Source organism: Sminthopsis crassicaudata, chromosome 4, assembly GCF_048593235.1.
Source record: "Sminthopsis crassicaudata isolate SCR6 chromosome 4, ASM4859323v1, whole genome shotgun sequence".
In the NCBI taxonomy this organism is placed as follows: Eukaryota; Metazoa; Chordata; class Mammalia; order Dasyuromorphia; family Dasyuridae; genus Sminthopsis; species Sminthopsis crassicaudata.
In genome coordinates, this window is record NC_133620.1 from 375,176,674 (window position 1) to 375,199,450 (window position 22,777).

At 34.4% G+C, this 22,777-nt stretch overlaps 1 pseudogene; it reads left to right on the plus strand.

Annotated features, from left to right (window-relative positions):
* LOC141540836 (olfactory receptor 10K2-like) overlaps window positions 1-22,777 on the plus strand; it is a 30,885-nt pseudogene that overhangs the window by 3,168 nt on the left and 4,940 nt on the right.

Below are 22,777 nucleotides of genomic sequence, written 5' to 3' on the forward strand. Positions count from 1 at the left end.
AATTTGCTTATGTCCTTCTTAAATGTGAAGCTTAGAAGTCAGCACAGTTCTTCAGATGAGGACTGATAGGGGCAGAGGACAATGGATTTCTCACCTTCCTTACTCTGGATGTTATTGATGCAGCCCAAGATTCCATAAATATTTTTGGTTCTTTGTCTCTTTAAAGTCTTTTCATCTCTACACATATACTAGGTCCCTTAATTGAATGTACTTGTCCTCCACCAATACTTGGGTTTCTTTTTGCATTTGAGCTCAATACTCACTCCCTGAAAACCTTTCTTGGATTCCCCTGAACTAACTCAAACTGCTGTTTCTATCTACATCCACTTTGGTCTACAGGTTATTTTCATTTGCACTCAGAACAACAAAATGATAGAGCTTCAAGGATCTTATCAATGATTTCAGCTTCCCCATTTTTATTATGTGGAGATGCTGAAGGCTAATGACTTTTCTAAGGTCATACAGAGAATTGGTGGCTTAACCAAGACTAGTAGCCAATTTTCCAAGTTCCTTTGGTCAGTGTTCCTACTATCATGGTGCATTTCCCTTGATATATAAAAGCTGAAATCTAAAAGTTTCTTTTATTTCATATAGTTCAGAACAGTCACTGTTAAATAAAATAGAATGGATTTTTTTCCTTTAAAATAGTAATAGAAAATAATCTACATGGAATTAAAAAACAAAAATCTGAATGAACCAGTATGACCATTTTAACTGACCTAATTATAAAGGCAATAGTCTCTCACATTATTAAAACATTTTTGCATTAATTATCCCCATTTCTTACAGATGGACTGCACAGGATCAAAGAGATTAATTAATTAATTAAGGATGAACTTGCCAATAGGATACATTTCTTGATTGATTGTACTAATTGAGAGAAAAAAAGCATCAAAAATGAAAGTTGTTTTAAAACATACTTTAGGCAATACTTACTCTTGTTGTCAGATTTTAAGTATGAGTATGACTTTGTTTTATCTTTTTAAACCCAGAAAAACCTGAGGGGAAAAAAAAGAATGGAAATAGGTTATTGGAGACTAAGAAGGAACATGTGTCTTCCAATTCTGACTTGGGAAATATCCAGGTCCCTGGGTTTGAGGATATATAGAAATTTCCCTGGGGCCAGTGAAGCTTCCTGATGTCTGCAATGTTAACAGCAGTATTGTAGTCCTGAAACAAACATCATTGTGCTGAGGCCAGGGCTAATATGGGACTATAAAGCCCCATAGGATTAAGGTCTTGAGGGAAACCTTGAACTTTGGGACCCTGGAGTATGAAAAGTCAGATAGCAACTTGAATCTTCAAGTGAGTGTGCCCAGATTTTGGGAAAGACCTTAATTTAGATAAAAATCAAGGTTACTCACTGCTTCCTGGGCTATTGCCAGCCATCCTAATTTTGGTGTAAGGGAAGAGGAAGGGCAGTGTGACACAATGAATGGATAAAGTGCTGGATTTAACCTATACTCAAAACTTACTTTTGACAATTTGATTTGTAAAACTAGGGTTCCTAGTAGCACCCACGTCCTAGGGTTGTTCTAAGGATCCAATGAGATGACATTTATAAAATACCTTAAAAATCTTAAAATGCCACATAAATACCAGCTTTTATTATTAGTAATTTCTTTTAGATAGATAGTGCACAAGTAATCAAACTCTTCATAATCTCAGGGAATCTGTTAAATTACAAATGGATTACAATGTAGAAAGCTACATTAATGCGAGTTATTAATTAGGTATTTCATTGGACCAGTGTGAATAAGCAATACCTAAACCATTAATCATGATTTTCTGTTCAGCCCAATTTATCTTCCAATGTCTTCCTATTCCTGGAACTACATGAATTTCAAGACTTGAATGAGCAACTTTGTGGTTCACATAAATCAACTAGTTTCCTAATATTCACTTCACTAGTGATGTAGACAAAACAATACACAAATATTCAGTTTAAAAAATTTAAAATATCTACTCACTTCTCTCTTAATGACTTTTATTTTAGGGGAGAAATAAATTATCTGGTTTGGTTTTCAAATAACACCCACATTCCCAACTCCCCCAAAACTATCACATTTCTCCTTCCTTTAATATTCTGTACATGTTAATCATGAAAAGAAAGTACACAATTTCCTACTTTTCAAGGTTCTCTATAATCTATTGGAATCTCCATTTTGAAAATATTTCCCAAACCTTTTCATCCTATATCCCTCTTGTGTTACACCCCACATTTTTGCTTCCTTTTATAACTCATCTTATATTTTCTTTCCTTTTTCAAATTCTATTTGTCTTATACCCTCTCTACTCTCTGGCTTGCCCCAAGATTATCTTCTTACATTTTTTCCTTTTCACAAAACCAAATGCAAAATGTCTTTAATAAAGAATGGTGGTAGTAAGAAAGATTTGAAATTTTCATGCAAAAAAATCTTCTCAGTTTACAAAGATCTTATTTTTAATTCAAGGAAACAGGAATTTCTTAAGCAGGTGAATGATTTACTGTGCTGGAGTCTGCAAGATACAAAGATTATGAATAAGGGGGCTTACATGGCTCAGTGAATAAAGTATCTGTCCTGTAGTCAGAAGTATCTGTGTTCAAATCTAGTCTGAGATACTTACTCTAGTCGAGTCACTTAATCCTGATTCTTTCCAAAAATAATAAGGCATTGTACTTTCCAGTTAAGTAGAGAATAAGATGGTCATAACTGAAATATAAAATAAAATGTGAAGGCAACATGACATAGTATAAGAATATAGCCCTACCTTGAGTATTGACAGAATCAAAAGAGTGTGGTTCAAATCTTGGCTTTGACATGTACCACCTGTGACATTAGTCATTTAGACTATTTGGGCTCAGTTTTTTCATCTGTAAAATGAGGGAATTGTATTGGATGAATTCCATGGTTTTCCAGAATTGAATTTAAAGTTAAATTACAGATGTTGTCTCCTATACAAGAACAGTTAGCATTTTTATACCACCTTAAGAGTTAAAAATAACTTATCTATGCTATCTCATTTTGATCCTCACAAGTTAAAAAAAATGAGGCTGAGGTTTGCTCAAGGTAGCTCAATCAATAATCATTTATTAAGTGAAGTACTGTGCTAAGTGCTAGGGAGACAAGACAAAAAGAAAAATAGTTTCTGCCTTTAAGGAGCTTAGAATGGAACAGGGATGATAACATACAAAAATACTTTAATAAGGTGTTGGTGGAGAATTCACATAGTAAGTATATGAGGTAGAATTTGAACCAAGTCTTCCTGAGTCTAACATTATATTATCTAGTTTTCTGTAATGGGGATCTATCGTATATTATTTACCATAATAGAGGAAGGAGTAGTAGAGTAGGTAGACTCAAGAGGATATTGAAGCATTTGACTGGTGAGAAGAAGAGGAAAGCATCTCCATTTTCCAGAAGCAGTATGATACTAAACTGAATTTCCATACTCCCACATTCCTTACCTAACTCTTAGTGATGCCATTGCTACCACTAAGTAGAAATCTCCAGAATTTGTAAGTGATGCCCTGAAGTACCACTGTCACCATGTAAATCTTCCAGAGCTTAGAAAAACATCTAATAGGAAGGCATGGACTCAGTTGAATTTTTTTTTAAAATAAAACTTCTTATTTTAAAAACATATGCATGGATAATTTTCAACATTCACCTTTGCAACACTTTAGGTTCCAATTTTTTTCTCCCTCCCTTTTCTCCACCTCCTCCCCTACATGACAAGTAATCCAATATACGTTAAACACCTATTTCTAAAATTATTATGCTACACAAGAAAAATAAGATCAAAAAGGGAAAAATGAGAAAGAAAACAAAATCCAAGTAAACAACAACAAAAAAGTGAAAATACTATGTTGTGATACACATTTGGTTTCCACATTCCTCTCTCTGCATGCAGATGGTTCTTTTCATTACACGACCATTGGAACTGGTCTGGATTACCTCACTGCTGAAAAGAGTTCTGTCTATCACAATTGATCATTGTATAATTATGTTGCTGTGTACAATGTTCTCCTGGTTCTTTTTCCTTCACTCAGCATTGGTTCATGTAAGTCTCTCCAGACCTCTCTGAAATCATCCTGCTGATCATTTCTTATAGAATGAGGGGCATCCACTCAGTTTCCATTCCTTGCCACTACCAAAAGGGCTGCTACAAACATTTTTGTACATATGGGTCTTTTTCTCTTTTTATGATCCCTTTGGGATACAGGCCCAGTAGAGGCTAGTCAATGGGTCTGCAATTTTTATATTTCTTTGGGCATAGTTCCAAATGCTTTCCAGAATTATTGGATCAATTCACAACTCTATCAACAATGGGTTAGTGTCTCAGTTTTCCCACATCCCCTCTAATATTTATCATTAACTTTTCCTGTTACCTTAGCCAATCTAAGAGATATATGTGGTTGTACCTCCAATTGTATTAATTTGCATTTTTCTAATCAATAGGGATTTAGAGCATTTTTTTCATATGACTAGGAATGGTTTTACTTTATTTGTCTGAAAATTGTCTCTTCATATCCTTTTACCATTTATCAATTGAAGTATGACTTGTATTCCTAAAAATTTCAGTCAATTCTCTATATATTTTGGAAATGAGATCTTCATCAGAAAATTTGAATATATATCTCTTCCCCCCTCTTTCCCCCAGTTTTATGCTTCCCTACTAATCTTGTCTGCATTGGTTTTGTTTGTACCAAAACTTTTTAATTGTTTAGAGTCTTTTATATGCATATTCCATTCCATATCTACAGTTACTTAAGGAACTTTTCTTTATTCAGAGGGAAGGAGACAGGACATAATTGCAATGCTTGCACATGTTTTGAACTGTGGAGCAAGATTATGTCACATGTCATCAATTAGTTAACAATCAATAAGTAAGCATTGATTAAGCTCCTATGATGTGCCAGAGCATAGATGGTACAGGAATAGAAAACTGATCTTGTAATCAGAAAGATTCATCTCCATGAATTCAAATGCTGCCTCAGATACTTAGTATTATGTGATCCTGGATAAATTCTGTTTGCATTACTTCCTCATCTGTAAAATGAGCTGCTGGAGGAAATGGCAATTTCCTGGTTTCTCCCATAAAAACATCAAGTGGAGTCACAAAGAGCAGGATATGAACTAAAATTACTGAAGAAAACTAATATGCAGCCATGTATATATATATATATATATATATATATATATATATATATATATATATATATATATATATATATATATATATTTAGTAGCTCAAAAGAAAAATTGGGATAGAGATTAGTATGATTGGACTCTTAAAAGCAAAACTGTCTGAAAAATGTAAAAAGAGTAACTATCCTATATGAATGAGGTGCAGAGTAAGAACTGATACAGAAGTATTAGATGGGGCAGGAGGCCTGTAGTTCTGAAAATGTACTCATATAAGGAATGGGAGATATATATACACATACACACATACCACAAAGGGTATAGCACCTTCCAAAATCTTTAAAGAAATAAGAGGGGAGGGACTAGGATAAGGTTGGGTATAGAAGGGTATATGGATCTATGGCAGTAGAACAAAAGGTGTAGATTAATGAGAAAGGAATAAAAAGGGAGGGAAAGAATGGCATATGATAAGGTGGGACACAGAAGGATGTTTAAATTAATGGGAGTGGAATGAAGTCTGTAGATTAATGGGAAAGAAAAAAAGGGGGACAAAAAGGTGAGGGAATAAGATAAAGGAAGGATCCATGGTTGGGAGATATTAAGTAATAGCAAGGCAAGTTAAGGGGTAGAATTAAAGTAGAAGAGTTAGCAAGGATAAGAAATAAGAGATATATACAAATATAATAAGGATCAGGAATAGAATTCTTTAGGAAAAAAGTAGAACTATCATATATCTCAGACAAAGTTAAACTTAAAGATTCAATCAAGAGAGAAATCTATATTAAATATCAGCCATATTAATATTATTTTAGATGCATGTCTACAGACATGTAATTATGTATGTATATACATGTGAATGTATGTATATGTATACACAGATATATGTATGTGTGTGTGAATGCATATTTATAAATGTGCTTAATTATAGCCTATTTGAGGGAGGTGGGTTCATAAAAGGTGGGAAAAAAAGAATTAAAATGTACAAGACAAAGAACAAAAGAATAACCTACAAGGAAGCAAAGAAAAAAGTAGACAATTATCAATATATATCTTCTATTATTGTTTATTATTAATTACCTATTATTTCTTGAAACTGAAATCTCTTGATACATATTTTGAATCCTCTCTGATGTTCTTCTGGACACATAACAATGTTTTGTTTTCCTTTTCCTTTTCTGTCTTTTTAATTTTGTTTTTCTTATTTTGTATTTAATAAAAATTTTAAAAGAGAAAAATTGATTTGGCCTCTGAATGGAGGATGGACTGGAATGTAAAGAGATAAGAGATTTGTACTAAGGAATTTGAGTAACCATCAGGCTATTGCAATAATGAGAGGTGCTAAGGACCTGCACTAGGATGGCGATAGAATCAGAGGAGAGAAAGGACAATATAAGAAAGATGTTTCAAAAGTAAAAATTGACAGGACTTGGTAAAAGATTGGATATGAGGCATAAGGGTAGGAAGTGACAAAGGATGTAGAGTAGAAGATGACTCTTTGTAAGCCTTGGGGATGGTTGTGCCTTGGACAATAATGAGGGTAATTTCATGCTCTTTATGCATTGATGTAGGTTGGCATAAAATAGAGAATTACCATACTTAAAGGACAGGATTCTTTTTGGACAATTCTCCATGATATTAGGGTGAAATATAAACTCATCCTCCTGGTGATTAAAAACATCTATAGTATAGCTCCCATTATCTTTTCCAGGAAGACTTCACATCAATCTCTTTCACACAGTCAAATTACTTTACTAGCTTGTCCCTGAACAAAACATTCCAGCCCTCATCTCCTGCTCCTGGAAAGATTGTCTCAACAAGTGGAAGGTTCTCCTTTATGGTTTACTTAGATTTGTAATTGGAAGGATTTTTGAAGCTATGTATTCCAGTGATCTCATTTTATAGCCTGGGAAGATTGTGTGATCTGCTCAAGGTCACAAGGCAGTATATCTCATTGATTTTTGTTTTTGGAGCACATAGCTCCCTTCAAAGCTGAGCTTTAGGGGCATCTCTTCCATTAGTCTTCCCCCAGCCTTAAATAAATTGTTAGTGCCCTCCCTCACCCATATGAATTTTGTGTTGACTTATCTGTGTAGTTGTCCATAGTTATAATCAAAGGGGATACTAAAGGTCATTCAGCATTATCCCTATTTTCACCTGGTAAGTAAAATTCACTTGTGAGTAAAAATCAAAGGTGTATTAGAAAATGTTTAACAATCAATTCTCTGGAGAAAAAAATTATATATGACACACTTTTAAGTTTAATGTCAATTATTTACATTTTCTCCATCATTTCTAAAAGTCTAGATAATCAATAAAACAGTAAATCAATGCTCATTTGTAAAGCTTGCCAAATTCTAAGGTATAAATGTTCACTGAGATTTGCTCTTTAGGTATCTAGAGACCCTAAGAGTTGGCACCTCACCACTGGCAAAATATACTGTAAATTTTGTATTTTTATCTCCAGTGCCCAGCATAGGCAAACAAAATGTTAAACAAATGGAGGAATAAAAGTACGATAATATTAATACTACTTATATCACAAAGTTGTTCTTAAAGCACTGCATGAAACTTGAAGCCCATTAGGCTACATACATCTAGGAAATTTTTTTAGGTAAATTTTTATTGAATATTCAATCAAAAATCAGTAATTTTATTCAATAAAATTAAAAAAAATAAAAGTTAACTAAATTGGATTAAAATAGCAAATGCATTTAAAAATAAACTTGAAAAGCATAAATAAAATAAAATGTTTTTGAGACTTTAAGGTATAGCATATCTTGCACACCTTAAACACATTCTTAAAAAAAAAAAACAACTCAATATAAATGAATTATTATTACTGATCCAAGAAATTTTGCTTAGTGGTATCATGATAGGTTGCCTGAACTGCAGGGAAGAAAATATTTCCCTTTGGATATCTGAGGTTCCTGGATGGAAACTGAAGAAAAGAAGATAGTTTGGACAAAGTTATTCTATTAACATTGTTAGATTGAGGAAGACCTTAGGAAGCTAATTCCTTTTTCTTTTTTTTTTTTTTTTTTTTATTGGTACCACATTATTTTAATCTGTTCCTTAAATTTACCTACTTGCACCAACAAAGGGAGACAACTCAGTTTTCTTCAGCTAAAGTATAAAGACAAGGCAAAATAAAACAAACATTTACTAGGCACCTATTAAGTTCGTGATCCCAGTTAAGTGCAGTGGATATTACAAAGATGAGTAAACAGATATATTGTGCCCCCAACTTTGTTTTCCATAAGTCCTGTGGTTTTTATCATATTATTTTGCACAGTGCAATGATTTTCAAGAGCACATGTATCATTAAGGCAAAACCAACTGTTCTTATATTTGTTACATGTCACTATTTTTTTTTAAATTTTTTTTATTATATATATATATATATATTTTTTATAATATTATCCCTTGTATTCATTTTTCCAAATTACCCCCCCTCCCTCTATTCCCCCCCCCCCGATGACAGGCAATCCCATACATTTTACATGTGTTACAATATAGTCTAGGTACAATACATGTGTGTGAATATCATTTTCTTGTTGCACAATAAACATTAGAATCCGAAGGTACATGCAACCTGGGCAGACAGATATTAGTGCTAACAATTTACATTCACTTCCCAGTGTTTCTTCTCTGGGTGTAGCTACCTCTGTCCATCATTGATCAACTGGAAGTGAGTTGGATCTTCTTTATGTTGAAGATCTCCACTTCCATCAGAATACATCCTCATACAGTATTGTTGTTGAAGTGTACAGTGATCTTCTGGTTCTGCTCATTTCACTCAGCATCAGTTGATTTAAGTCTCTCCAGGCCTCTCTGTATTCCTCCTGCTGGTCATTTCTTACAGAGCAATAATATTCCATAACCTTCATATACCACAATTTACCCAACCATTCTCCAACTGATGGACATCCATTCATCTTCCAGTTTCTAGCTACAACAAAAAGAGCTGCCACAAACATTTTGGCACATATATGTCTCTTTCCGCTCTTTAGTATTTCTTTGGGATAATTCCTTTTTCTTAAGAGTGGAATCCCAAGAACAGAATCCAGTTGAGGGAGAGAGATCCAACAAGTGGGCATAAAATGGAGAGAGAGAGAGAGAGAGAGAGAGAGAGAGAGAGAGAGAGAGAGAGGTGTATAATCAGTGATCTGAGCTTCTAGAAACTTTGCTGAAGGAATTGATGTATTGGAAGAGGTCTAGACTTTGGGGAGTCTTTGTATAGTCCTGTGAAGGAAGAATCAAAGGCTTTTATGATTACCAATTTTGTTATACAAATTCAATTTTTATAATATTATAGGAACATAGTCTTTGAACAGAGACCAATCCCCTCATTTTAGGACAAGGGAACTGAGGCCAGGAGAATTTAAGTGACACATCCAAGGGCACACAAATTGTGTCAGGAATGGAAGCTCATTTTATTTCCTCTGACTCCAGAGTCAATGATCTTTCCTGTAGTACCAGAAGGTACCTTAGAGATCATCTAGTCCAATCACCTCATTGTATGGATAAGAAAACTGAGGTCAAGGTGTGGAGTATGGTCACTCAGATGACAGAATTGTTACCTAATCTGACGTGTTCTGATTCCAAATGCAGGGGTACATTATATAACATGTCACTCTATTCATTTATGTCTATAATGCTAGTGTCTTGACTAGCTTATTTATGTGCAACATGAACTGTTTGTTTTAACAATTCAAATCTAGATCACTTTTATCATGAACAAACACTTTCCTGAAGGGATGGAAAATTAAATTCTAAAACTGGCTGGAACTTCTGAAGAAAACAAACAAATAAACAAACTAACAATCAAATACTGTATCAATTCCCTGGGTAAGTGATGGATCCTTCCATATCCTAGGCTGGGAGAGGACACATAATCATTGACATAATCAGTGAATATGATGATAACTTGATTAAAAATATTCTGGGTCCAAAGCTCCTTTACTGAAAGTTAGTCTAGACAAAAAGTTAAGGAAGAATCTTCACAGTGGGCTTAAAATGCATGTTTCATGGAAGAGGAGGAATTAGTGTCTTTTTCTCACATTGAGTGCTCTTGTATATCATCTTATGTCCTAGTCTTGGCTCAAATGATTTAGCCACTTGAGCAAAGGGGAAGCGTTACAAAGGCTGTGACTGGGAAAATGTGTTGAAAGAACTCTGCGTATATTAAGGTGGAAATTATATCTTAAATATGGGCAGGTTACAAATAATGATGATAAGACTCTTTTCTTATACCTTCCCTCAGCCCCTTGCTGTTTCACCCATTAGAATATAAACTCCTTGAGAGCAGATGCTATTTTTACCTTTCTTTATATTCACTGCACTTAGCAAAAGAGTTGGCACAAAATACATGTTAATAAATAGTTATTAATTGGAAAATGTTCTACACACTCTAAAATCTGGGCAAAAATGTTAGTGATGTTGAAGACAATAATGCTTGGCTTTCTCATTTCATTCTGCTCTGGGATGCTTGACATAGTAGTACTTAATAAATGTAAATTGATTGATGTCTATTTTATTCAAATTAGATTATATTAAGTTTGTCAAACATTTATAGAATCACATGATCTCAGTATTGGAAGGAATCCTGGACACTATCTATTCTAACCTCTATCTGAATAAGGCATTTTGTTATATGCCAAAGGAAATATATCAACATACTATATTTTTTATTTATATATTTTTATTATAGCTTTTTATTGACAAAAAATATGTGTGGGTAATTTTTCAACATTAACCCTTGCAAAAACTTCTGTTCCAACTTTTCCCCTCCTTTCCTCCACTCCCTCCCCTAGATAGCAGGTAGTCCCATACATGTTAAATATGTTAAAGTAGAACATGATATATTTATATCATATTATGATCCAGTAGAGTTATGAGACCATTCTAGAGGTACAGAAGCAGAAGAAATCTCTTAAATGGCCCCAAAGAACAGAGAATCCATAGCCCATCTCATCAGAAGGGGAGGAAAGAAGATGGGGGTTCTGCAAAGCAGACTTGTTTCCTAGAATATAGCACTAATTTCTTATAACATTTCTGCTTTTCTACTAGAAATAATTCAAAATTTCAGCAAAGTGGCAGGATACAAAATAAATCCACATAAATCCTCGGCATTTTTATATATCACTAACAAAATGCAACAGCAAGAGATACAAAGAGAAATTCCATTCCAAACAAATGTTGAGAGTATAAAATATTTGGGAATCCATCTACCAAAGAAAAGTCAGGAATTATATGAGAAAAATTACAAAACACTTGCCACAAAAATAAAATCAGATTTAAATAATTGGAAAGACATTCAGTGCTCTTGGATAGGCCGAGCAAATATAATAAAGATGACAATACTCCCCAAACTAATCTATTTATTTAGTGCTATACCAATCAGACTCCCAAGAAACTATTTTAGTGAACTAGAAAAAATAACAACAAAATTCATATGGAAGAATAAAAGGTCAAGAATTGCAAGGGAACTAATGAAAAAAAACTCAGAGGAAGGTGGTCTAAGTGTACCTGATCTAAAGCTATATTATATAGCAGCAGTCACCAAAACCATTTGGTATTGGCTAAGAAATAGGCCGGTAGATCAGTGGAACAGATTAGATACAAAGGACAAAAAAGGGTACATCTATAGCAATCTAATCTTTGACAAACCCAAAGATTCCAACATTAGGGATAAAAATTCATTATTCGGAAAAAACTGTTGGGAAAACTGGAAATTAGTATGGCAGAAATTAGATATGGATCCACACTTAACACCATATACCAAGATAAGATCAAAATGGGTCCATGATTTAGGCATAAAGAGGGAGATAATAAATAGATTAGAGGAACAGAGGATAATCTACCTCTCAGACTTGTGGAGGAGGAAGGAATTTATGACCAGAGGAGAACTAGAGATCATTATTGATCACAAAATAGAAGATTTTGATTACATCAAACTAAAAAGTTTCTGTACAAATAATACTAATGCAAACAAGATTAGAAGGGAAGTAACAAATTGGGAAAATATTTTTAAAAACAAAGGTTCTGATAAAGGTCTCATTTCCAAAATATATAGAGAATTGACCATAATTTATAAGAAACCGAACCATTCTCCAATTGATAAATGGTCAAGGGATATGAACAGACAATTCTCAGATGAAGAAATTGAAACTATATCCACTCACATGAAAGAGTGTTCCAAATCACTACTGATCAGAGAAATGCAAATTAAGACCACTCTGAGATACCACTACACACCTGTCAGATTGGCTAAGATGACAGGAACAAATAATGACAAATGTTGGAGGGGATGTGGGGAAATTGGGACACTAATACATTGCTGGTGGAGTTGTGAAAGAATCCAGCCATTCTGGAGAGCAATCTGGAATTATGCCCAAAAAGTTATCAAACTGTGCATACCCTTTGACCCAGCAGCGCTACTACTGGGATTATATCCCAAAGAAATACTAAAGAGCGGAAAGAGACATATATGTGAAAAAATGTTTGTGGCAGCTCTTTTTGTTGTAGCTAGAAACTGGAAGATGAATGGATGTCCATCAGTTGGAGAATGGTTGGGTAAATTGTGGTATATGAAAGTTATGGAATATTATTGCTCGGTAAGAAATGACCAGCAGGAGGAATACAGAGAGGGTTGGAGAGACTTAAATCAACTGATGCTGAGTGAAATGAGCAGAACCAGAAGATCACTGTACACTTCAACAACAATACTGTATGAGGATGTATTCTGATGGAAGTGGAAATCTTCAACATAAAGAAGATCCAACTCACTTCCAGTTGATCAATGATGGACAGAGGTAGATACACTCAGAGAAGAAACACTGGGAGGGGAATGTAAATTGTTAGCACTACAATCTGTCTGCCCAGGTTGCATGTACCTTCGGATTCTAATGTTTATTGTGCAACAAGAAAATGATATTCACACACATGTATTGTACTTAGACTATATTGTAGCACATGTAAAATGTATGGTATTGCCTGTCGTCGGGGGGAGGGAATAGAGGGAGGGGGGGTAATTTGGAAAAATGAATACAAGGGATAATATTATAAAATATATATATATATAATTAAAAAAAAAACAAAAAAAAACATTTCTGCTTTTGAAAAGGAAATCCTGAAAATAAAGCATGTCATTTATGTACAGGATTAATAATGGAAGATTGCTTATCTCAACCTCCTCATTTTGTGTATAAGGAAACTGGACTCTTGAGAAGTAACTTGGTCAAAATCTTTGTAATCAATAAGATCTGTGGTTTGTACTCAATATTCATGTCATTACATCACAAAATTACAGAACCTGAGAGAGGAAAAGAACTTTAGTAGGCCTCTAGTAGAACTAAAAATACCTTAGAGGTCACTGAGTCCAACTTATTAATTTTTCATATAAGAAAACTGAATAACATGGATGTATATTCCTCATATATACACATGGGACTGTGCTGTAAAAAATGATGAAAGCGATAAATGCAGAGAAGCATAGAAATATCTACATGAGCTGATGCAGAATGAAACAAACAAGAAAAAATATGCATACTCCTTGCACCATTGTAAATGGAAAGAACAAACACATACCAAAAAATCAGAAGTAAATATGGACAAATTATAAAAATAAGCATCATTTGAAAAAAGAGATGAGAAGGAAATTATATATCAACAGGTGGTGTGCATTGCAAGTGTTTTTTTTTATTTAAAATGTATTGATTGATTAGGTTGATTTTTCCTCCTTTTGCTTTTTTTATGTTTAGAAGATGCTATTTATTATATGGAATGTCCCTCTGGGAACAGCAGTAGAGGAATATTGGCAAAAACAATAGTGATACAAAAACAAAAGAATCATCAATTAAAAAACTCATTTGAAAAAGAAAAAAAGGAACGAGAGATGTAGAGACAGAATGATCTATCTTTGTACCTGACATAGGGTAATGACTAGGGGAGATTTGATATAATTCAAAGAGCATTGAGATTATAACAAGTAGTATGGACTTTAGGTCAGAAGGCATAGAATCTATTTCCAGCTTTCCTACATAATGGCTGTTTGATTTTGGACTATGTACTTAACTTTTATGTTTCTTCATCCACAAAGTGGGTACGCTAATAATTGTGTTATCTACCTCACAGACCCACTGTGATGATATATTGAGGATATGATCAAGAGAATAGTTACATTACATAAATTGATAAGTTGAGTTCCAGTTGAGAGATTTCCAGATAAAACTTTCTGATGGTGATTTGGTCTTGTACTCGGTCTTATATCCTCTGTACATCTGTCTTCAAACTCTGGAGAAGGAATGTAGGAGTTGGGATTAAACACTTGTGAATATCTTCATAATTTATTTGTATATGCTTCTGATTTTTTGGTGTATAGTTGTTCTTTCCATTTACATTGTCCCAATCACTTTGTATATTGTTTTCTTGTTTGTTCATTCTGTGTCAGTTCATGTAGATATTTCTATGCTTCTCTGAATTCACTGTTATGTTTAGTCCCATACTTCAGTACTCTTTCTGAACTTCATATGGTGTTTTGCCTCTACTGAAAGAAAGCTAATCTTTCAGGAAAAAGATTCACTTTTCCTGAATCCTCCAAGTACTCTTCCTCTCTGGAGAGGAGCAATGAGACCAATGTGAGTGAATGTGTCTTCCTTAGCCTCTAGCCCTGACTGGATTTCAGCAGCTATTGTTTGTAGTGTTCTTTCTCCTTTATCTATTCATGCTAGACAATAATGTTATAATCTTGTCCACCATCTTGCTGAGCCCTCCATATTTCCATATACCTTTTTCTTGGAATTTTGTCCTTATTTAATACCTGATACACTTATATCATTTGCTGAAGATGCTAATGGACTTGTTGGTCCAGAAGAAGACTATCTCTTTTGTGCATTGTCCTGTTTAGATCTTCATCTTCCTCTTTCTTGGCTATTCTCACTCCTTTTTGCTAGCAGTCATGGGTTATGACCTCTATATAGCATTTGCAATTCTCTTTATTATACAGTGTTTCAGGGCCATTAGATGTATCTGGGACTGGTAGCTGCAGCCCCAGCCTATGGCCTCATAATTGCTTTAGTACAATATATCTTGTATTTTATTTGCCCTTCCATTCTTCTAAGAAGCTCCATCATTTCTGTGACATTTTTCCTATCCTCAATTTGGCTTCCCACAATACTTACCTCATTCAGATGGTCATCTTAATCTTGGCTATATTTGCCCTGGTCATTCCTTTACTGTTAATCTGGCTTCCTATATGTATATCATTTCTGCCATATTAAAGTTTCCTTCCACTGTAGAAAGATACAAGGTTTTCTCCACTTCTGCCCTATTTTTTATTGTCATTGTCCACTATGACTGTACTTCCTTTACTTATTTGAGGTCTAAGAATAATTATAACTCTAGCAAGCTGTTCTGATATCTGTGTCCTATACCATTCTAATCCTATTATTAACTCCATGATTTATAGTTTGAGAAATAAGGAATTCAAGGCAGCTCTGTGGTGGGCAATAGGCCAGAACTTGTCTTCCAAACATTAAAAACAGATTCTTCTATTTGATTTCTGTCTTTGATTCTGGTTCTCTAATTATGGTGTGTGTGTGTGTGTGTGTGTGTGTGTGTGTGTGTGTGTGTGTGTGGCTAATTTCAAGAGAAAAATAATTTGAGATTTAGAATCAAGAGAGAGCTGGATTTGCATTATGCCTTGCATAACAGTTGTATGGCCATGAGGAAAAACTACTCTCTTTGAGTCTTGATATTTTTCATCCCAAATGTGCAAAGCTATCCTCATGTCCAAATGCCTCTGTGAACATTTACATGACAATATTTCTAATGACAACCATAGAATTGTTGGAAGAATTTAATGTGATAATCCACATAAAGGATTTTTTGTAAATGTTTAAAAGCATCTGTCATTGTATAATGGATAGAGGACCAGTCACAGAGTCAAGAAGATTTGAGTTCACAACCTACCTTTGACAAATACTAGCTATGTGAAACTGGATAAGCCAATTATCCCTTACTTCCCTTGGAAATTCTACTACAGTAAGTTTCAGAGCAGTTGTTTATCTGCATTGATAGATGGAGTTCCTCATTGGAAATACCTTATAACAATAAAAATCACAGATCTTTTAAAAATTTAAAGTTAGCTATCATATCTCTATCCATCAATGTGAGAAATGCAATCCTGACAAGGATAACAAATACCAAGAATTTATGTTCTAAAAGTAATTTTGTCATCTTTTCCTATTCTTTCATTGTTCACTCTTTACTCCACTCGAGTTTTTGGTCAACACAGGAGTCAATGGGATGAATATGTCACACTAGTCTTTATGATTCTTGGTTGGTCTGTTCCATGGCTATAGACTACATTTTAATTTAAGATTCCTTTCTCCCATGGAAAGGCAGTCATTATTCATCATGCTGAATGCCTCGCTTCTTTTGTAAGAGTTCAATTTCCAGTCTCCTTACATAGTCTCATTTAGTAAGGACTCATCCTGGCAATCTCCTCTTGGAGTTTGAACTCTTTTAGACAATAAGAAGCCACTAAAGACTTTGGAAAAGAAAAGTGGCATGTTGGGTGCTACTCAACAGAGATATCCTTCTGGTAACAAATAGCAGGCTGCTTTAGAAAAGTAGAGAATATAGAAGGGAAGATGCTATGAACATTGTCAATTACTTAACCCAGATATTGGTAGGGAAAATAGAGAAGACAGACAGGAAATTCTTTCCTTTGCATTTTTTTCATTATTTCCTTTTGTATTCTTGAACTTATTTTTTTTTTCCAGCTCTATAAAGTAATTTTTTTTTGGCAGTTTGGGTGATAAGATATTGAATAAACAGATTAATTTACATAGAATTCTCATTTTTATTATATTCTACCCCCATACAATTGATATTTTTCCAATTTTTAGCTATCATTTTATTTGTGTGAAAAACATTTTGTAATTGTGCTCATATAGTCTCTGGCTTTGTCTTGGCAGGTAGACTCTCAGATATTTTATATTGTCTACAGTTATTTTAAATGGGATTTCTTTTTCTATCTTTTGCTGTTGGGCTTTGTTGGTAACATTGAAATGCTAATTATTTTTGTAGGTTTATTTTATATCCTGCAACTTTGCTAAAACTCTTAATTGTTTCTAGGAGTTTTTTTTTTTTTGTGTGTGAAAAAGTTTATTTTAATGTTGTAAACATGTAAGTTACATATTAAAATTTTACATATGATGAACTTAGTTTTAGTTCAGAATGATTAATAAGAGTAGATAGATATTAAGAAATTACAAATGAAATCTCCCAGAGTGAAAAAAAATGTTAAACGTGTAAAACAGGATCTTAAGACTATCATAAATGGGGAGGGGGGGCAAGATGGTGGAGAAGATACACGCGGATTTGTAAGCTCCTTTCTTCCCTCAATACCAACTAGATAAATCAGCCTCAAAAATAACACTGGACTGATAAAAACCACAAGGATTAGAAGCATAACTTACCAGCTGAAAAGAATCTAGAATTTCAATAGAAAAGGTTGGTCCCGAGGGGAAGAAAAAAAAGATCAGCATGGACAGGGTTGGACTAGGGGCTAGCAAACTGTGACAAAAGGGCTGGGGAGAACTTTGGGATCAGAGAAACCACTGAGATAGAGGAATCTGTCACAGGCTGATAGCAGCAAAAACAGCAGATCAGAAGAGAAATCAAGCCACTTTAAAATATAAAGACAGATCCTAGAACCACCCCAATCCGGAAGTGACCTAACACCAATCTTGGCACGGCTGTGCAGCCGCTTTCTGCTGTCCAGGGCTTTTCCTTGGGACAGTTAAGAGCCTGAACAGTGGGGGACACAGCCCAGGGAGGCCTCTTATCCACATAGTGCAGGGCTCAGACTGAGGCAGTAGAATTCTAACAGTAGTGAAACTCCAACAGCAGCAAAACTCCCAGAGCAGTGGAACCCCCTCAACAGGGACCGTGGTTTCCAGGCAGACACTTCCAATTTGAGTGCAAGGGCTTTTCATGTCAGCTGCTAATATCCACAGCCACACGGGAGGCTTTGGCTGGGGTTTGTGACGCTTTCACTGTTCAGCCTTAAACCTCAGGGCAGTCACTAGGCCACACAGCAGGGTTCCTTCCCTGGGCACTCCTCCCAGAGCAGCCATGCTAACCACCTCTGAGGCATTTCCGGGGAGTGAAACTCTCTCCCAGAGGTCTCTCTTAGCCCAGGCATAAGGTTGTTGCATTCTACCTCCTGTCTGGGAGGAAACTGATAAATAAATTTCTTGCCCCAAGGGCAGACCCCCCACAGAGTGTTAACGATGACTTAAGAAGCTGAAGAGAATGATTGACACCTTCTATACAAAGAAAGAGCAGGAATCCAACCCTGAGGAGGCTAAGAGCAGACAGTCTCCAGATAACACCCTAAAGGGGAATGATACCTGCCCCCCATCACATAACTCTCTCCTAGAAGAAACTATTAAAAAGTTAAGAGAGTTTGAAGAAAAATGGGGAAAGGAAAGAAAAGCTATGATAGAGAATAACAATGTCCAGAAATTTGAGTTGGAAAAAATAAAGAATTCACAGGAGGTGCAGGGAAACAAAATTTGTGAGTTAGAAAAGGTTAAAAAAATCACTGGAAAGTAGGATTTCTGAATTGGAAAAAATAAAAAATTCCCAAGAAAGTAGCATTTGTGATTTGGAAAAAGAAAATAATTCACTAAAAAAAGTTAATGAAATGGAAAAAAATTCAACAGAGCAAAATAATTCATTTAAAAACACAATTGGACATATACAAAAAAGAACTAAAAATGTGAATGAAGAAAATAACTCATTAAAATCAGGACTGAACAAATAGAAATGAATGATTCATTGAGAAACCAAGAATCAGTCAAACAAAACAAAAAAAAAATGAAAAGCTGGAGAATAATGTCAAATATTTACTGGGAAAATCTATAGACCTGGAAAATAGATCTAGGAGAGATAATCTGAGGATCATTGGACTTCCCAAAAATTATGATGAAAAAAAGAGCCTAGATTCTATTTTACAGGAAATCATCAAAGAACACTGTCCCAGAGATAATAGAAACAGAAGGGAAAATAGGCGTTGAAAGAATTCATCAAACACCTTCTGAAAAAGACTCTTAAAAAAGAACTCCATGGAACATAGTGACTAAGCTGCAGAACTACCAAACTAAGGAAAAAAATATTGCAAGCAGCTAGGAAAAAACAATTCAAATATCAAGGTGCCACAATAAAGGTCATGCAAGATCTGGCTGCTTCCACATTAAAGGAATCTAAGGGCCTGGAACCTGATATTCCAAAAGGCAAAAGAACAAGGATTGCAACCAAGAATAAACTACTCAGCTAAATTTATCATTTTCTTCCATGGAAGAAGATGGTCATTTAATGAAACAGAGGAATTCCATTTGTTTCTAAGAAAAAAAACCAGACTTAAACAAAAAATGTGATCTACATCCATAAGACTCAAGAGAAGCAGAAAAAGGTAAAAAGAACTCTTGAGAATTGTAACTCTGTTATGGATATACAGAAAGTTCACATGGATAATTTGATTTTACTGATATAACATTAAAAAAAGGGAAATAGTAAAGGGAAGGGGATTGTATCAGAAAAAGGGAAAGGAGAGATAAAAAGAGGGAAACTACATCCAAGGAAGAGGCATAGAAAATCTACCAGAAAATATAGAGAGGGGGAGAAACATTGTGTGAATCTTCCTCCCATCAGAGTAGGCTCAAAGAGTAAATAATTGACATATTTGTTTTTCAGAGAACTCTCGCTCACCTCATTATAAGGGGGGAGAAGAAAAGGGAAAAGGAAAAGGGGAATAAGGGAAGGGTACAAGAAAGGGAGAGGGGCTTAAAAGGAGGAGGAGGGATACTAAAAAGGGAGGGCTGCACATCACAAGTGGGGTCCATAAATTAAATATTGGGGAAAGGGTTCAGGGTGGACAAGGGGAAAAAAAGCATAATTAGGGGATAATATCATGGCAGGAAATACAGAATTAGTAATTTTAACTGTAAATGTGAATGGGATGAACGATCCCATTAAATGGAGGTGGATAGCAGACTGGATCAAAACCCAGAACCCTACAATATGTTGTTCAAAAGAAACACACTTATTTTTTTAAATTAATTTTATAATTATAACATGACAGTACATATGCATAAGTAATTTTTTTTTACATCATTATCCCTTGTACTCCCTTCTGTTCTGAATTTTTCCCCTCCTTCTCTCCACCCCCTCCCCTAGATGGCAAGCATTCCCATGCATATTAAATATCTTATAGTATATCCTAGGTACAATATATATGTGCAGAACAGAATTTTGTTGTTGTTGTTGTTGTTGCAAAGGAAGAATTGGATTCAAAATGTAAAAATAATCTGGGGAGAAAAACAAAAAGTGCTAACAGTTTACACTCATTTCCCAGTGTTCCTATTCTGGGTGTAGCTGGTTCTGCCCATCATTGATCAATTGGAATTGGATTAGCTCTTATCTATGTTGAAGATATCCACTTCCATCAGAATACATCCTCATACAGTATCATTGTTGAAGTGTATAATAATCTCCTAGTTTTGTTTGTTTCACTCAGCATCAGTTAATGTAAGTCTCTTCAAGCCTCTCTATATTCCTCCTGTTGGTCATTTCTTACAGAACAATAATATTCACAGGAAATACACTTAAAGCATGGAGATACTTACAGAGTAAAGGTAAAAGGTTGGAGCATAATCTATTATGTTCAGGTGAAGCCAAAAAAGGAGGAGTAGCCATCCTTATCTCAGATCAAGCAAAAGCAGAAATTGATCTAATTAAAAGAGATAAGGAAGGAAGCTATATCCTGCTACAAGGTAGCATAGACAATGAAGTCATATCAATACTAAACATATATGCACCAACTGGTATAGCATCTAACTTGCTAATGGAGAAGTTAAGAGAGTTGCAAGAAGAAATAGACAGCAAAACTATAATAGTGGGAGATCTCAACCTTGCACTCTCAGAATTAGATAAATCAAACCACAAAACAAATAAGAAAGAAATTAAAGAGGTAAATAGAACATTAGAAAACTAGGTATGATAGATCTTTGGAGAAAACTGAATGGTGATAGAAAGGAGTATACTTTCTTCTCAGCAGTTCATGGAACCTATCCAAAAATTGACCATATATTGGGACATAAAGATCTCAAAATTAAATGCAGGAAGGCAGAAATAGTAAATGCTTTCTTCTCATATCATAATGCAATAAAAACTACATTCAACAAGAAATTAGGGGTAAATAGACCAAAAAGTAATTGGAAACTAAATAATCTCATCTTAAATAATGACTGGGTGAAACAGCAAATTATAGAAACAATTAATAATTTCACCCAAGATAATGACAATGATGAAATATCATACCAAAATTTGTGGGATGCAGCTAAAGCAGTAATAAGGGGAAATTTTATATCTTTAAAGGCTTATATGAATAAAATAGAGAAAGAGAAGATCAATGAATTGGTCCTGCAACTTAAAAAGCTAGAAAAAGGCCAAATTAAAAACCCCCAACCAAAAACTAAACTTGAAATTCTAAAATTAAAAGCAGAAATCAATAATATTGAAAGGAAAAAAAAAGTATTGAATTAATAATTAAAACTAAGAGTTGGTTTTATGAAAAAGCCAATGAAATAGATAAACCTTTGGTAAATTTGATCAGAAAAAAAGAAAGAGGAAAATCAAATTGTTAGTCCTAAAAATGAAAAGGGGGATCTTTCCACCAAATGAAGAGGAAATTAGAGAAATAATGAGTTACTTTGCCCAACTTTATGCCACTAAATTTGATAACTTAAGTGAAATGGATGACTACCTCCAAAAATACAGGCTTCCTAGATTAACAGAGGAGGAGGTAAACTGCTTAAATAGTCTCATTTCAGAAAAAGAAATAGAACAAGCTATTAATCAACTCCCACGGAAAAAATCCCCAGGACCAGATGCATTTACATGTGAATTCTACTAAATATTTAAAGAGCAATTAGCCCCAATGTTATGTAAACTATTTGAAAAAATAGGGGATGAAGGAGACCTACCAAACTCCTTTTATGACACAGACATGGTACTGATACCTAAACCAGGTAGGTTGAAAACTGAGAAAGAAAACTATAGACCAATCTCCTTAATGAATATTGATGCTAAAATCTTAAATAAGATATTAGCAAAAAGACTTCAGAAAATCATCCCCAGTATAATACACTATGATCAAGTGAGATTTATACCAGGAGTGCAGGGCTGGTTTAATATTAGGAAAACTATTAGTATAATTGACCATATTAATAATCAAATTAATAAAAACCATATGATCATCTCAATAGATGCAGAAATAGCATTTGATAAAATACAACATCCATTCCTACTAAAAACGTTTGAGAGTATAGGAATAAATGAACTATTCCTTAAAATAGTCAGGAGCATATATTTAAGACAGTCAGTAAGCATAATATGTAATGGAGATAAACTGTAACCTTTCCCAGTAAGATCAGGAGTGAAACAAGGCTGCCCACTATCACCATTACTATTCAATATTGTATTAGAAATGCTAGCCTCGGCAATAAGAGTCGAGAAAGAGATTCAAGGAATAAGAGTAGGTAATGAGGAAATCAAACTGTCATTCTTTGCAGATG